Source organism: Protopterus annectens, chromosome 9.part0 (genome assembly GCF_019279795.1).
Source record: "Protopterus annectens isolate FY-2018-M chromosome 9.part0, PAN1.0, whole genome shotgun sequence".
Taxonomy (NCBI): domain Eukaryota; kingdom Metazoa; phylum Chordata; order Ceratodontiformes; family Protopteridae; genus Protopterus; species Protopterus annectens.
This window is the reverse complement of record NC_056743.1, coordinates 1,855,395,352-1,855,413,402: the sequence shown is the minus strand read 5'-3', so window position 1 is coordinate 1,855,413,402 and position 18,051 is coordinate 1,855,395,352.

The following is an 18,051-nucleotide window of genomic DNA, read 5'->3' as shown; positions in this document are numbered from 1 at the left end:
GCGATAGTTTCCAGGGTCCGTTATGGCACCACCTTTGTGGAGTGTGACCACTGTTGCTGTATGCCATTCCTTGGGTACATATCCTGTAGTAAGGCTGAGATTGAACAGTGACTTTATGTGAGGGTTCAGTTCTTCTTGGAGTTCGTGTAAGATGCAACCCGGAACACCATCCGGTCCCATTGATGCTGTGTTTTTTTGCTTTGGAGCAGATGTCAGGGAGGCTATACTCTGTTGGGATAGACATTTGCTCTTTTGGGGGGGAAGGGGGGGAGAAGTTTGAACTGAACCTGTCTGCCAGGATGTTGGCAATGTCTGTCTGTGGGTTCAGTGTATTTTTTGTTATTTTGAACTAACTCAGAGCATATCTGGGAGTTGCCACCCAGGTTCCTGACATAACTAAAGAAGGCCTTGTGATTATGTTTAGCATCTTGTGCAATTTTTCTTTCGAAGCTGGCCTTAGATGATTTTATGAGGGATCATGGTTTCTTGCTATTACTGATCAGAGATGCCTTCCCTTTTTGTGATTTTGCTCTATCATGTAGTAGCTTCCTCCTTCTGTTGTATAGCTTATTTATGGCTGGGGTCCACCAGACAGGTCTCCTGCCTTTGGAGGAATGAGTCTTGGTTTTATTTGGGATAGCATGATCCATGCATTCCTGTAGGTGTCCATAGAAAGCGTTTGTAAAGGATTCTGCGGTTTGGGCCGTATTTTCCACTGGCCCGGGGGTTTTGAAGGATTCCACCTCAGTTTTGAGAAGTGTGAAGTTTGCTTTTGAGAAGTTCTTCACCGTGGTTTCCTTGGCTGAGGGTGGGGACGGGATATGGATGTCCAGTGAGATTAATTTATGGTCAGATCTTACCAATGAGGGGTATACCTCTGGTATGGAACATAGAGTCCCCATGTTGGTGATGATCAGGTCCAATATGTTTTCCCCTCTTGTTGGAGTGGTGACCAGTTGTTCCATAGCATTTGAGTTTATAAGTTTTAGGAACCGTTGGGCGAGGGTGTTGGGGCTTGCGTAGTGCTCCCAGTCTATGTTTGGGTAGTTGAAGTCACCCAATATAATGGTGTTTGGAGAGACCTTCATATTCTCCAGTGTTCTCAGGAAAGCCGAGTGGGGTTCCTGAGTTTGGGAGGGTGGTCTGTAGCAGGCTACAAACTGAAAGGCAGTTTTGCCCACTGTTAGTTTCACATGGATGGTCTCTGATGCTTCATGCAGTGCCACTAACCTGGAGGTGTGGGTATCTTTGATGAATATGGATACTCCCCCTCCTTTTGTGGTTCGGTCCGAGTTTTGTGGCTGAAAAGCATGGTATGAGGTATAACCTGGTAGTGCTGGGGTTCTCTCGGGAGCCTTGAACCAGGTTTCTGTTACTGCACAGATATTGATATTCTCCATACTGAGGAGAGCCTCGAGTGCGTGCATCTTGAGGTTTAGACTTCTGGCATTGAGCAGCATTACCCTTAGTTTCTTTTTCTTTGTGTTGTCTATGGAGGTGGGTTTATCTTTTGAGCCTTGCCTAAAAAAGGCACTATGGGGGTGGCAAGAGCCTTAGCCAGTATTCGAAAGCCCAGGGGTGACAGGTGCAAGCCGTCCCTAGCGAAGAAACATGGCATGTTGAGCTTGTCATCCCAGGCTGACAGACACTGGATCCCCTTTGAATGACACCAATGCTTTAGCCAATTGTTAAAATTGATAATTTTGTCTTTATACTGTGGCATCATTCTTGGTGAGGGTAAGATGTTACTCAAGGTCAGGGTCATACCGGCCTGGGCTACATGATCAGAGAGCTCCTCTATGTCTCTTTTCATGTAGTCCAGGGAGGTACGTCTCAGGTCATTCACACAAGCATGGACAATGACGGAGTCATATTTGTACTTGCTTTGTAGTGACCTGAGTGCTTGTGTTATGTGGCAGATCCTGGCACCCAACAGGCAGCTTACAGTGACCTTCTCCTTGTTCAGCCTGGTGAATGGGACGTCAGTGTGTCTGACAATAGAGTCACCTATTACAAGTGTATTAGGTGTGTTGTTTAGTCTTAAGGGCTGTGACTGTGTGGCACACTGACTTTGTGAACTATGTGATACGTGGGTATTGCTGTGGGGTAGTGGTTGCTTGGATGTCTGCTTTGGAGGTATCTGCTGCTTGGGCAGATTTTTATTTAGAGCCTCCGAGTATGTTTTTGTGTGTTTATGTGTTTGGTTTTCTGTTGTGATAGGTCTATGTGAGACTGGATTTGTGGTTTGTGAAACTTTTGTAAATCTGCAAAACAAACTTCATCTGAACTACTAGATTAAATTACTTAAATTTTCCTTGTGACATAAACAGGACATTTTGGAGAGACAGATGTTTTTCTCAGATAATTCCCATTCTCTATAACAGGCTCCCATCCCCGTGAACCAGAGTTACTCCATAACCTTAATGAAGCTCGACTTAGATGAATGGATGGGTAATCAGGAAACTCATCGCTGGCTGGCACGTATGCTTCTGATGGACAGAGGCAGTTAGTAAATCAGCTCCTATATAAATCAAATTTGTTGGTCACATTAGCATTGTACAGCTAGAGCAGTGGTCATTAGCTTAGTATATACCTATGAACCTATTAACTGTTTTTTTCATAAGGAAATGGTCTTTCACTTTTAACAATGGCTTATGGGTGACTAGTTACTCTGTATCATGTATTCTGTACTTTATTGGTATGTTGTTTTGGTGGGAGGGGTGTATCCTATGTGCTCCACCAACTAGCTACTGTGCCCCGGTAAGAAAAACCTGGAGCCACCATTGTCCATAATAAATGTCAGATAAAGCTGAAGGAGGTAATTGGCAATATATGAGTGTTTGGCATGCAGAGTAAAGGATGGAGGAGGGAAAACAGAATTCTAGCAGAGATGAAAAAAGTGGGATAGCAGATTGAGTAGAACCTTGGTGGATGAATGAACAATGTAGGAAATGGAGGAGGTCAGTATTTTAGAGATGGAATGTCTGCTCATATGTTAGTGGTAATGGTGTGGAAAGGTATGGATTACTGAACAAGTAGAGATGAATTGTGGAAAATGGACAAGGTAATTTTAAGTAAAATACCTGACGGAGTCATGAAAACAGCTATTGAGAAAAATGTGGATGAAGCAGGAAAGGGGAGATGGAAAGATTGGATAAGGTCAAGGCAGCATGGAGACAGGGAATAATTGGTTATAGATAGTATAAAATAAGTCAAGAAAGTAGAGAAGTGCTGGTAGAGTATTTGAGGAGAGAACAGGTGCTGTGGACTAAAATAAATGGAGGAAAAGTAGATCTGGGCATCTAAAGCCTCCAAATTAAAAAGTCAGAATAAGAAATGAAGGAAATGGAGACACAACTGGAGAAAAAAGGAGTGAAGTGATTGTATAAGGAAAAAGTGGAAGTCAAATTATTAGTATGGAGGTTAAAAATTTAGAAAACAATACAGTCATGGATTGCAAGCAAGAAAGCAAGCAATGGAACCAGAGTTATTACAGATAAAGAAGTCAGAGAAATGTTTACAGATTTCTACAGACAATTATATAGGAATGTGATAGTTGAGGAATCATTATTAGATCATCATAGTAGTTACAAGGCAACCAAGCCATGAGGCCATAAATGCTTTGCAAATACCCACACTTAGGCCATGCTTCTCTTTTCAAGGATAGCCAGGCCAGTCCTGTGAGGAGTGAATTTCTGAATACCCATCCAGCTGTCCAGTTCCTTTTTAAAATAGTCAGACATTGTGCTTAATTTGAGAGGGAGTTTATTCTATTGAAGGGGTAGGTGCTGTGTGACAAATCGAACCCTCTTCTTAGCCTTATTTATTTGTTGAAGTAGATTTATGTTTCTGGCCCTAGTGCAAACAGTACTGTTAGATTTATTGAGTTATAGGAGTTCTTGGACTACTGGGTCACTTAGACCATATAAATGTGTCACAAATCACCCCTAAGGAGCCTATATTTAATTGAGTGTAGGGGCAACACCACCAGTCTTTCCTGGTAGTTGAAGTCTTTCAATCCTCAATTCTTTTTATTTACAAACCTGTGGCATCTCTCTAATTCCTTCTTATTCTAAGTAAAGTACATCCAAAAGGGGGCATTATACTCAATGTTGCACCTAATTAGCGCAGAGTACAAAATGCTGAAGGCCTCTCTAGATCTGGAAGATGTACCTTTAGCTATAAACTGTGCAAGGTAAAAGGATTTCCTAACTAATATTGCATCATGATAGTTAAATGTGAGGGAGACATTTACCCATGTACCTAGGTCTTTCACAACATTTTCATTTTGAGGTGGTGTGTTATCTATGCTGTAAGTAGAAGCTAGGGATGCTTACTAAATGCAACCAAATTGTACTTTTTGTGTTGTGTTTGAGCCCATTTTTAGTACAGCAGCTAACAGCAAGTACAAACTTCTGGTGAAATGCATGTGTGTCAGAGAAGAACATAATGATGGCTCCTACCTTTACAATCATCCATAAATTTTGTTAACCAGATATCCTAATTTGAAACTGGAGATCAGAAAAGTAGATACCAAACAGCAGAGGCCACAGAACTGATCCCTGTAGAACTCCACTTTTCTCCTTCAAGTTTTCATATGAAGACCCCCCCTCCATTCTCACATGTGAGCCCTATCTATAAGGGATTTGGTTGTCCACATAACCACAAATGGGCCAATTTACAGGTCATTCAATTTGTTTATTATATTTGCTTGTTGTATGGCATTAAATGCTTTTCAAAGTCAAGGCATGCTGAGTGGGCAACCTGTCCACAATTAGCAGCCTGTGCAGTCCTCTTGAAGAAGTTTGCAAGCTTCATTTTACAGGTTGTACCCTTGACAAAGGGAAATATGTTTGAGGAATTGAGAGGTCCATTTTTATACTTTTGCTGAAAGGAGGAAGCTACTCAATGAGATGGATAAGGGGAAATAATTATTCTAATCAGTCATTTGAAAGGAGGAAAAGCGGAAGAGCTGGATGGATTTCCAGTTTCCTTTTTTGTTATAAATTGGTGGCGTTAGAAGATGAGGTGGAAGTTATTTAATGATTTAGTAAGTGAAGGTAATGCACCTCTATACATGGGGATGTGGCAATGGCACTCCTATTTAAAGGGAAAGAGGAAAAGGATGACCCTGATATTTATAGGCCTAATAACCCTAAGTAGTGCAAATGCTAAGTTATAGTGAGAAGTTTAGTACATGAGTTGGTAAAGGTCTAATTGAAGATGATTTGAGATTCTCAAGTAGGCTTTTTAAGATATAGAACATCAACAGACTTTCCTCAATCCTGTGAATCAAAGAGCACGGAATAGTTAACACATATTTAAGTAGGTACATCTGCATGCCTACAGCAGCAAAAATAACAATTATCTCTTATGCCCATGTAAATGTGATCTGTCCCTCAGCTCATTATAGTTGAGGATCTTCATCACATCTATTGTTCTGCAGAAACTTAAACATATGGTAAAGGCGAAGGGATGACTAGATCCATCCCATAAAAGAGTACGGTACATAGAAACATGTTAGTAGAACCTAACACTGAACCACACCCTAAACATGTGATAACAGTGTAATCCCATCAGTGGGCATGTCAGCAACAAAAGAGCATTCATTCATTATATGGCATGCAAGTGATCTGTGATCTATACAGCCAGGAAGGAAGACAACATTAAGACTCACTCCTGGATATGGCTGCAACCTGGTAGTGCTGCATATTTACAGTCATATGGACCAAAGTTATTGATCAGAAGAGTTACATTTTGTCTATACTGCTGAAGTAGAGCTACTTATTATTATGCATTATTTAAACGGGAAAGTGGACTGATGCACTGTTAGGTGATATGTTAAGGTAAGAATTAATTATATGGAATTAATATAGAACACAATCAGGCTTTATTGGCCTGAACTTGTCCATAACAGACTTAAAAAGAAAAAAGTCATGGGCATTCAGAATTGCCATACAGCTGAAACACCTGAAGTCCTTAAGGGGTCATTTGCATATATCCCATGTTGCCTCTAATACAAGAGGTTTTAAGGAATCACAGAGTGGAAAAATGGAGCTTGGCTAGATGTTTCTTTTAGTTTTTACTAATCAGTTAGTTTATGGGAAATTTAACTAAATGAAAATGAGGGTGAGTTATACTGAAAGAATGTATAAGTAATGTAGCACGTGCTCTTATTATTGGCTGATGAAGGAATTCAGAAACCTTTCAAATTCAGAGACTGCTCTTCCTTTGTTGAGGCCCTCAGTGCTGAAAGCAATCTTATGGTGAAGGACTGTTCTAATGCAACAGTTCAGGGGTCATACACTCTCACTTAGAAATGTCCAGTTGTTTGTCTGAGTAATTAAGAGAATCAATTCGGTGATTAAAATTTTAGTCTAAGAGGGAAAGGTCACCATGGCAAAAACTACTCAGTCGTCCCTATGGGAGTACTCAAGGGGCAAGTAAATTCAATAAAGGTGGGTGTGAGGGTTGGAGGTGTATTAGTGTGTGTATGTGATCTGGATGTGTGCGTTTCAGTATGTAGGGGCATAAATCTAGCAGCATGAATGTGTATGTGTGTGGTGTGTGTCTGTGTGTTTGCCTGTCTGGGTGTCACACTAGAGGGGATTAGGTACTGAATTGAGATTTTGTGTGTGTGTGTGTGTGTGTGTGTGTGTGTGTGTGTGTGTGTGTGTGTGTGTGTGTGTGTGTGTGTGTGTGTGTGTTTTGGCCAGGAGGTTTGCTATATCTTCTGGCACAGTATAGGTGGTTCCATTTACAATTAGCTCTACACATAATTGTGTATTGCCTTTGAGGTTGTGGGCATAGCTAATGAATGCCTTGTGGTTGCCCATGGCACTGGAGGACAAATATACCTCAAATTTGCTTTTTGTAAACTTTATTTGACCTCTGAATTGTTTGTCTAGATTGATGAGTGCTTTTATCCTGCTGGGTGATGCACATCCTAATTTTTGCCATGATTTTCTTCCATCTGTTATACAGCCTATTGATTTTGCTATTCCACCAGGGTGGCTTGTTATTTGAGTTAGTACTGTATTTCCTTCTGTTGGATACAGCTGCTTCTCTGCAGTTATTAGCATGCTTGTAAATGGTTTATCTAGACAGATCTACATAGGCATCAGTGCTCTCGGGGTTTATGGGGGCTTGAGATTTTGACAGGTTATCACTTAATAGCAGAAAGTTAGCCTTAGAGTAGTTCCTGAATATTCCAGAGTTAGCTGGAGGTCCAAGTTTTATTTTTACTTCAAAGGAGACCATTTTGTGGTCTGACCTTACCAGGGAAGACATTACACTAGGGGGTATGCAGCACTCTCCCATTTTAATGAGGACCACATCCAGTATGGTTGCCCTCCTGGTTGGTGTCTTGATAATCTGATTCAGGAAGTTTGTATTTACAAAATCGAGGAATTTCTGTGCCTGTACCTTTGCTGTCATAAAGGGTTCCCAGTTAATAGTGGGGTAATTCATTTTGCCCATGAAATGGTATTGGTTAGATGGTGAGCATTTCCAGTAAGTTTAAATACATGATATGGTTTTCGTGGGTCATAAAGGGGGACCTATAGCTTGCAAGGAAGTGGTACTGGATTTTGCCAATGGTGACTTGAACATAGAGAAGCTCAAATACATTGTCCTGTTTGACAAGCCTTGAGGTATATTCAGTTTTGATGTAAATTGTGGCAGCTCCAGCTTTAGTCTCTGTCTCTGAAGTAGCTGGTCTAAATGTGTGGAAGGAATTATAACCTTGCACTGTTGGTGTGCTCAAGGCAGCTTTAAGCCATGTCTCAGTGACACACAGATGTTACCATTCTCTAAGGTGAAGACAGCTTCTAGGGAGTGGAGTTTTTTAGGTTCATAGTTTCATAGGTAGGTACTAGGCTATCAGCCCAAGGGCCTAAGTAAGCTTAGCCAACAAGGTTCACTGGCTTATGCCACCCAAGAAAGTTATTTTCCTGTGCCCCTGTTGAGCAGAGCCACAAAAGTGATTCCCAGGGTGTATTTCCTATTTCCCATCCACTTATCAAGATTTTTCTTGAAAAGTGCTAATGAGGAACTTTGCTTGACATAAATGGGTAGCTTGTTCCAGAGTATGGGAAGTCTCTGGGACAGGAATCTATCCCTCCAGCATGTCCTGTTTATTGTGGTGACAAGGTTTAGGTCCCTAGAGGGTGTAGCTAGGAGGGATTGGGATTTCTTTAGGTGTAGTATGTCCAACAGTTTAGGGTTTGACATAGCTTTATATGTTAGGCAGAGATCACCTCAGAGTAGACAATATGCTATGCAGTAAAGCTGGAGTTTTTGAGATGGTCAGTGCAGAGCATCTGTTTGAGGCCAGTAATCCTCTTTGTGAGGTACTACTGTGGCCTTTCCAGCTGCTGCAGATGTCTTGTGAGGTACATTCCAAAAGGGGCGTTGTGCTCTATAATGGGTCTAATGAGTGTTGAGTAGAGGGGAACAACGACCTCTTTTTTCCTAGATGAGAACCTTTTGGGATGAGGTGTGCCACATAGAAGGATTTCCTGACTACTGTGGTGATGTGATTATCAAAGGAGAGACTACTGTCCACCTGGGTCCCCAGGTCTCTTTTCACATATTCAGCATTAAGTAGACTGCCAATTATGTGGTAGTTCATGGATACAGAGTTTTTGCCAAACAGGATGACAATGCACTTTATGGCATTGAGCTTGAGGCCATGGCTCTGACACCAGGCATCTGTCTCAGTGAGGGCCTTCTGTAGGATGTCCACATCATTTGGGAACTCAACTATGGCTCCTAGTTTACAGTCATCTGCGAACTTCATTAGCCAAAGGCCGCCTGTGTTAGCCTGTACTACAGAGAAGTAGATACCAAACAAGTGAGGTCCCAGGACTGAACCCTGTGGTACTCCACTTGTCACTGGTTTGGAGTCAGATTTGGAGTCTGCAACTTTTACAGTGTGGCTTCTGTCAGTGAGGCAATTGGCAACCCATCTTGTGACGTAGGGATTTATACCTAGTTTAGTGAGTTTAGCTATAATTCCAGAATGGGGGATGTTGTCGAAAGCCTCGGCGAGGTCAAGATAGGCTGTGTGAACCACCTTACCCTCATATACAGCTTTGGTGACTGCCTCAAAGAAGTCGTTCAGGTTCAAGAGGCATGATCTGTCTTTCACAAACCTGAACTGGGTGGGGTCCAGAGATTGGAGGTTACCAGTGTCTTTGTTTATGAGTTCCATAATGATATGTTCCATGGCCTTACAGACCAGGCTTGTCAGGCTAATAGGATGATAGTTCCCAGGATCAGTGGTGGCTCCCCCTTTGTGGAGTGGGAAAACTGTTACTGTACGCCATTCAGTGGGCACAAAGCCTGATGTGAGACTATGATTGAACATGGTGCTTAGGTGGGGAGCCAGGTCATTCTGAAGTTCGTGGAAAACACAGCCTGGGATGTTGTCTGGTCCCATGGATGCTGTGTTTTTGGCTTTAGAGAGTGCAGCTTTTACCTGCATAATTGTGATTACAGGGACTCTACATTCTTCCTGTATAGATACGGGTCCTTTAGGGGTTGAGGGGGGGTAAAGTTAATGCAGAACCTATCTGCCACTACGTTGGCAATATCAGTTGGTTCTGTAATTTTCATGCTGTTGTGCTGTAACTCAGAGCAGATCTGGGTGTTGCCATTGAGATTCTTGACATAGCTATAGAATGCTTTGTGGTTGTCCCTAGAATCATTGGCAATTTTGTTTTCATAGCTAGCTTTGGAGGATCTTATAAGGAATCTCAGCTTCTTACTGAGACTGACCAGGGAACTCCTCCACTCATGGGATTTTACTCTCTTTTGCAACAGTTTCTTCCTTATGTTGTAGAGTTTGTTTATGGCAGAGGACCACCAGATTGGCTTACTTTTTTTTGGAGGATAACATCTTGGTTCTGTTTGGGATGGCACGATCCATGCACTTGTGTAAGTGCTTATAGAGTGCATCTGTGTAGGATTCAGCTGTTGTAACTGTATTGTCCATCTGCATGGGTGTCGTGAAGTTCGCCACTTCTGTCTTAAGAAGCATGAAGTTGGCTTTGGAGAAAGTTTTTACCATGATTTTCTTAATGGGAGGTGGGGGCGGGATGTCGATATCTAGGGTGATTAGCTTATGGTCAGATCTGACCAATGAGGAGTTGACTTCAGGTGTGGAACACCGGTCACTCATGTTGGTAATGAATAGGTGTAGGATATCGTTGCCCCTGGTGGGGGTGTGGATAAGTTGATCCAGGGCATTGGGATTTATGAATTCCAGAAAGCGTTGAGCACAGTAGTTGATACATGAGTAGTTTTCCCAGTTAATGGTGGGGTAGTTGAAATTGCCCGTTACTAGAGTATTTGGTTGAACCCTAATATTTTCCAGTATATCAAGAAAAGATGAGTGGGAATCCTGGTGCATGGGGGGGGATCTCTAGCCAGCTACAATTTGGATTGCAGTTTTGCCCAGAGTTAGTTGTACTTGGATAACCTCAGATGCATTATGCTGAGCAATTAGCCTGGAGGTGTGGATATCCTTAATGAATATGGACACACCTCCACCTTTGGTGTTCCGGTCCAGGTTAGGTGGCCGAAAAGTGTGGTACGAGTTATAGCCTGGTAATGCAGGGGTGCTGTCTGGAGCCTTGAACCAGGTCTCAGAAACTGCACAGATATCGATGTTCTCCATTTTAAGGAGTACTTCGAGTGAGTGCATTTTGAGATTGAGACTTCTAACATTGAGTAGCATTACCCTCAGGTTTTGCTTGCCTTGTTCCTGTTATGGTAGTGAATTTGTCATTTGAACCTTTCCTAAAAAAGGCACTATATGGGTAGCAAGAGCCTTAGCCAGTATCTGGAATCCCAGGGATGACAGGTGCAACCCATCTCTGGCAAAGCATCGTGGGCTGTCGACCATGTCATCCCAGGCAGACAGATACTTGATCCCCTTAGAATGACACCAGAAGCTTAGCCAATTGTTGAAGTCAATCATTTTGTCCTTGTACTGCAGTATCTTTCTGGGTGATGGCAGGATGCTACTCAAGGCTAGGGTCATACCTGCATGGGCTACAAGATGGGAGAGGTCTTCCATGTCTCTTTTCATGTAGTCCATGGAGGTATGTCTCAGGTCATTTACACCAACATGGACAAGGACAGAGTCATATTTGTACTTGTTGTGGAGTGACCTGAGTGTGTGGGTTATGTGGCAGATCTTGGAACCTGACAGGCAGCTGACAGTAACCATCTTCTTGTTTAGCCTGGTGGGTGGGACATCAGTATGCCTGACTACAAAATCACCTATGGCTAGTGTGTTGTGTACTTTGTTTTGCCTTATGGGCTGTGGTTGAGTAGCTCACTGAGTCTGTAGGCTATGTGTCATTTGGGTTGTGTTGAGGGGTGGATGTTGCTTGCATTTCTGCTTTGGTGGTCTCTTTTGCTTGAGCAGATTATTATTGAGAGCCTCCGTGAATGTTTTTGTGGTTTTATGTGTGGATTTTGGTGGTGTAGATTTAGTGGGATTATGTGATGAATGTGGTGTGGTGCTAGTGTTTATCTTCTCCTCTTTACTGTCAAGTTCAGTCTTTGTTGGAGTGTGCTTTACCTCCAGTTTGGCTAGATAATTGCATCTCTCACAGGTTGTGGTGTTGGGTGGTAGGAGGAGAGGGTTGTCTGTGTACATGAGGCAATTGCTACATTGCCCAAAGATGCTCAGATTCATCAGATAAACAGGAGAGAACACTAGGAGCTGACCCTTGGACATGCCTGAATAAAAAAAACTACTTTCCTCTAGATAATTGAGGAACGTGAGTATAAGAGCTGTTTTTCTCTAAGCAAGTGAGAAAAGTAAGTACAAAAACTGTGTTTTGTTTAGACTCCTATCATTGAGCAGTAATACCTTTAGATTTTCTTGGTTTTGATTTTCTATGTCAGAAGTACTTTCAGTTTGGTAGTGCCTAAAAATGACACTGCAAGGAAGACAATGTTTTAGCTAATGTTCAAAAGCCTAGAGGGGAGAGGTGCAGACTATCTCTTGTAAATCAGCATGGTATGTTGACCATCCCCTTCCATGCTGATAAATATTGCACCCCCTTAGAATGACACTAGAAACTAAGCCAATTATTAAAGTCATTCATCTTTTGTTCATATTGTGACATCATCTTTGGAAAAGGTAAAATGCTGCTCAATGCTAGGCTCATACCAATCTGGGACACATATTCCAAGAGCTTCACGATGTGTCTCTTCATATAGTCTGGGGAGATATATCTCCGGTCATTTACAACCATGTGGACTATGACTGAGTCATACTGATACTTGTGGTTCAATGACCTGAGTGTGTGCATAATGTGGTGGATCCTAGCCACTGATAAGCAACTGACCATGACTTTCTCCTTACTCAGACTGATGAGAGGGACATCAGTGTGTCTGGATTCTGCAATGACCAGAATACTGAATTGTGTAGTGACTTGCCTTATGGGCTTAGAAGTAGAGCCTTCATGAGATGTGGCTGTATGTTTTGATGTGGGTGTTGTTTTGAAAGAGAGCATCAAACTCCTATCACATTGCATGAAAGTTCTGGAAAGAGTGATTGATAAAAGGATATGCAGATTAGTAGAATGCAAGATGGGAGATGAGCAGGGCATTCCTAGACTTGGAGAAGGCATATGACAAGATCCCAAGAAAGTTTATCTGGGCAGTACTGCAGTGGTCTGAAGTCCCACAAACACTGGTAGAATTAGTGCAGGCTATGTACGAGGACCCAATGACTCAAGTATGAACAGTGTTCGGCCTCACAGAGGGGTTTCCAGTGAAAGTGGGTGTATAGCAGGGCTCAGTTCTGAGCCCACTGCTGTTCATACTGGTGATGGACTACATTAGCAAACATGTAGGAGGGGACAGATCAACAAAGTTTCTGTAAGCAGATTATGTGGCATTACAGCCAGACTTTGAACTAGAACTTCAGCAAAGGATAGGGGAATGGAATGCAAAATTGAAGGCACATGGGATGAAATTAAGCACAGATAAGATGGTGGTAATAGCAGCAAACTGGGGAAATCAGAAGAGGCTGAGAACAGAGATAAAAGGGAGGATAGTGGAACAGGTAAACAGCTTCAAGTATCTGGGAGGGGTGATTGAGGAGAAGGGAAGTCTGAATGAGGAGGTTATAGCTAAAATCAGTGGGGCTACAGCTAACTGGCATAGAGTGTCAGGTGTAGTCTATCACAGAAGAATGCTAAAGAAGCTGAAAAGTAAGGTGTACAAGACAGTTTTGTGAACAGTACTACTATATAGTAAAGAAACCTGGGCAGTAAAGAAGCTAGAGGTGATGGAAATGAAGTGCCTGAGAAAGTTCGTAGGATGCACACTGTGGCACAGATGAAGAAATGAGGACATAAGAACAGAAGCCAAAGTTGCTCCAATTGCAGAAAAGATCAAAGAGAACAGATTACAGTGGTTTGGACATGTAAAGAAAAGCAGAAGATAGTCTGGTGAGGAAGATTTGGGACAGACAGGAAGGAGATAAGAGGAAACAAGGATGTCCAGCAAAGATTTGGATGCATTGCATGAAAGAAGATCTGCAACATTCAGGCATGAGTGTTGAATAAGGCTGGAGTGTGGCACTGAATCAAGAGCATTGGCGACAGTTAACATGATACCCCGACCCCATGTAGAAAAAAATGGGAGAAAGGGGGCTTATGATGATGATGTTATTTTGAACCTATGAACCTATGAAAGAGTGCATTCTGGGCTGCTGAGTGTATTTGTTATGTGTACTCCATCTAGGATGTCTTTGCAGTTTAGGAAGTTACATTTAAGGACCTCAGCATATATGGGTCTATATGTCAGCTTTGAATAATGTGTGATAAGTGCAGCATGTGTACTACTGACAACCTTATTGACATTAGTAGTACTTTTATGTGAGAGCTTTGCCTCCAGTGGCATTGTGTAAATACATCTCTCACATACCATATCATTTTGTTGAGAATTAAATGGTTATCAGTAAACATGATTCAATTTCTGCATTGCCTCAGGATTCCCATATCCACCAAGCTGGTAAAAGAGATAGTGGGAATGTTCATATCCATGGCAACAGACCCTTTTATATAGATTAGACAAAGTGAGAATATAAAGTGATGTCAGGACTATCTGGTTTGCAACTCTGGGGACAGTACTTGTCATTGCGAACTAGTTGACCTGTGTGTGACTAGGTATTGGTGACATTTCAGTTGTGCTTTTACAGGAAAATTTTCATTCAAGGTGTCTGTGTCTATGCAGGGTACTGACAAACACTGGAGGAGAAAATAATAAGTAGACCCTGATGATTTACGGGTGAAGTATTTAGGCAGGTATTATGAAGTTAGAAACAAATCAAGCAGTACTTACTGAAAACAAAGAATTATCTTGTCAAGAATGATGAAAAGAGCCTGGATATTACTAGTGCTGGTCTTACCATATCTTCACTCTGCTGAGATACAATGTTCCCTTACTTCTTGTCTCATCAAAAGCAAAACATTAACACCAATCCCACGATGAAAAACAGGCCACAGCCCGTTTAGTGATCTGTCATCTTGTCCCAGATGATGCAAAGGTCTGTAGGCTTGTTGTAGCCTTTTCCTAGCAGATGTCTTGAATAGCAACCAGACCAATAAGGAATGCCAAGTACAGACACTCAGTGCCCAACCAGAAACAGTCAGAAATCAATGCACTCTGCTCCTTATCTCACCAGGAGTAAAATATAAGCACAAATTCCAAAATTGCACCTATGCAAGAGTTATTAGGCTTTCCAGTGATAATCAGTCTCCAGGAAATAATGTCCCTATGTTCCTTCTCTCAAAAGGAACAAAACAGAGGCACTAGTCCCAAGATGACTACTGAGACTTTCTAATAATTGGTGGTCTTGGAATAGATATTGAAGATTTTAAAAGTAAGATGGAAAAATGGGTTAATATCTTAAGAGATGCAGTGTTCACAAAGCAGTTAGATATGTAAGTGGAGGTAGCTAAGCTTTAGCTATCTAAATGGAGAGACACTGATTTTAAAATAACAAGAGAAATTGGAAGGGTGTGGATACATTGTATTCTTGGTGTATGGAGTACAGTGGAATGGCCAATAAATTTAAATAATTGATGAGGAGTAATTTCACAAAATGAAAATGTTGTGCTTACTCGCAACAGCTGATGAAAGGGGAGAGGGAAGGAGATATGTGGTCAAATTAACATAAGGGACAGGCAACTAGAATGACAGTGGAGTTTAAGAATATGACAGCACCAGGGTGGGAGGGTGCGGAAAAACTTAATTTCTGTGTGAGTCACAAGATACACAGCTGTGTTCTCTTTCTTAGTTTAAATATGCCATTAAAAACAGAATACAAGTAAAACACAGTGTAAAGAAAACAAATCACAATATGAAGTACCCTCCTCCACAACCTGTGCTTTATTTGTCAGAATTATTTCAAGATAAATTAGTTAAAAGCTTTCAATCAGCAAATAAGAGAATCTAGAAGAGTCAGCTAAAGTACATGTACTGAGATAAGTTGTTTTTTTACATTTCTCCAGCTTATGTTCCACAAAATGCCCATCACCATCTTACCTTAATACTCTGCTTCTCTTTCACACACTTCTACTAATTCTTCTCTTTCTGCTCTCTATTGTAACATCCTACCAAAACTGCCCTTTTTCTGTCTATCCTTCACCCACAGTCTTATTCCCTGCCCCACTACCTACAAAAGTATTGCACTACCACATAGCATCAAACCTCTTTAACACCACCAATATAATATCGTTCTCTTAAATATACTCACAGCAAAATATATCATCCCAACTGCTCCACAAACAGAATAGAATAAACTATAATATCCTACACACTCAATATATATATAAAATCAAACATAAAACTTAGTGGGGACAGCCACCCTAACCCAAGTCTCAACATTAATTAGCTTGGACTACGCATACCATACTCTCAAAATACACAGACTGCTTCCAACCTGACACAAAATACATTAAACCTCCTACTTCTAAACATGAACCTTAGGAGCCTAAGAAATAAAACACAAGAATTTCATGCATCCTTCTCAATTTACTTCCCAGATGTAGCTATTATAACAGAAACCTGTCTAAAACCAGATGTAAGTAATAATGATTTCTGCCCGAAGGCTATAATATCCATAGGTAGGACAGGCTAAACAAGCAGGGTGTAGGAACTGCTATTATTTACAAAAGCACCCTAAAACTTGAAAGTCTAGACTCAAACCCACCAACACTAAATAATGCTAAGATGCTCTTTATCAAATGTGAAATTAACCCAATAAATTCGTAACAATTACAGCAGCCTACATCCCACCTGGAAATAATCCCAAGATCATTGAGGACTTCCTTCACTGGCCATCCTTAACATTTTCTCAGGAAACAATAGTTATGGAAGACTTTAACACAAACTGGAAAACCAACACCTCAGATAATGCCTCAAATTATGCAAACCTGCATGGATTATTACAGTTAATACTATCCCCAGCCAGAGAAGATTAAAAAAAAAAGAAAAAAAAAAAGAAAACATGAAACAGTCTATTCTAGACTGGATCTTAACAGATAAACCATCATTAGCCAAACACTCAGGTTGCCTCCAAGACAGTATTAGTGACCACTCACCCACCAATCCACACTCCAGAAAAGCATTATATACATACAAAAAACATAACAGAAAGAGTTTCTCTCCTCATACTTTTATATCAACCCTACAACAATGTGACTGGACCCCAGTATCCACATTCCCACTAGACTCAGCTGTATCATATTTTATCATATCAGTTGTATCATATTTTATTGCTACATTCTTAAATATATTAAACAACCATCCACCAGCCAGGACTGTTAAAATAAAAACTATGTTCCCTGGTTAACCAAAGAAATTAAATTGCTTGTTAGAACCAGAGACCAAGTGTGGACTCAAAAAAACAATCCAACAAAAAAGCAGGACACCCTAGTGTATTACCAATAACTCAGAAATTGAGACAAATAAAGAGACAAAAAAATGGCACAAAAGTAACTATATCACTAGCCAGAAAAAGTACCAAAACAACCCCAAAAATCAAAAATGTTGGACTACTGTAAAACACCTACTGAAACTTGGTCATTCTTCAACCCCAACACCTACCAATATAAATTCTACAGACAGCATATCCACCCAGTTCAATAACTACTTCACAAACTCCATCTTAAAGCTAGCCAAAACCTCAAACAGCACACCCTTTACCATCCCCTTAGATTCTATCCAAACTTTCAACGTCTGCTCATTTAACCTTATCCAATCCACAACCATAAACAGCTGCTAAGTAAAGTTAAACCAAACTCACTTGATGAACACAATTTACCCACTGAATATCTTAATATATCAACTAGTGCCATAGCCTACCCAGTATGTACCATGATCAATTGTTCATAGGTAAGCACTAGGCTATCTGCCCAAGGGCATTTATAAGCCTAGCCAAAGTGTGTCGGCGTTCGCCACACCATTGATTAATTAACTGATCCTCTGTCAAGCAGAGCCAATGAAGTGATCCCAGGGGCATATTTTCTGTTACCCATCCACTCGTCAAGGTTTCTCTTGAAGAGTGTTAGTTCATAGGTTCCTATACCCACAGTGCTGCCCTGTTCCCCCCTGCTAATTATATATACCAACTCCCAGATCACATTATAATGGGGAAAGGGAAAATTCCAGATCCCTGATATAGCATAATTTCACACATTAAAAGAAAAACAGCTTGTGCAATCAGCTGATTTTCAATAACAAAAGCTGGAGTTGATTCTGTAATGGAACAGTATGTTCCAAAAATATGGAAGATTTCTTTTATCATACCACTCTACAAAGGTGGAACCAGCACAGACATTTCAAACTATAGACCTATAGCAATATTATCTCCTCTATCCAAAATCCTAGAAAAATGTATTCAGTAACCAAAAACCACCTTCAGCCGACAGCGCCACGGTGCCAATAAAGGATACCTATAATGATATTACCAATACAGTTGTTCACAAAGCACTTCCAGATAGTACTTAAAAATGC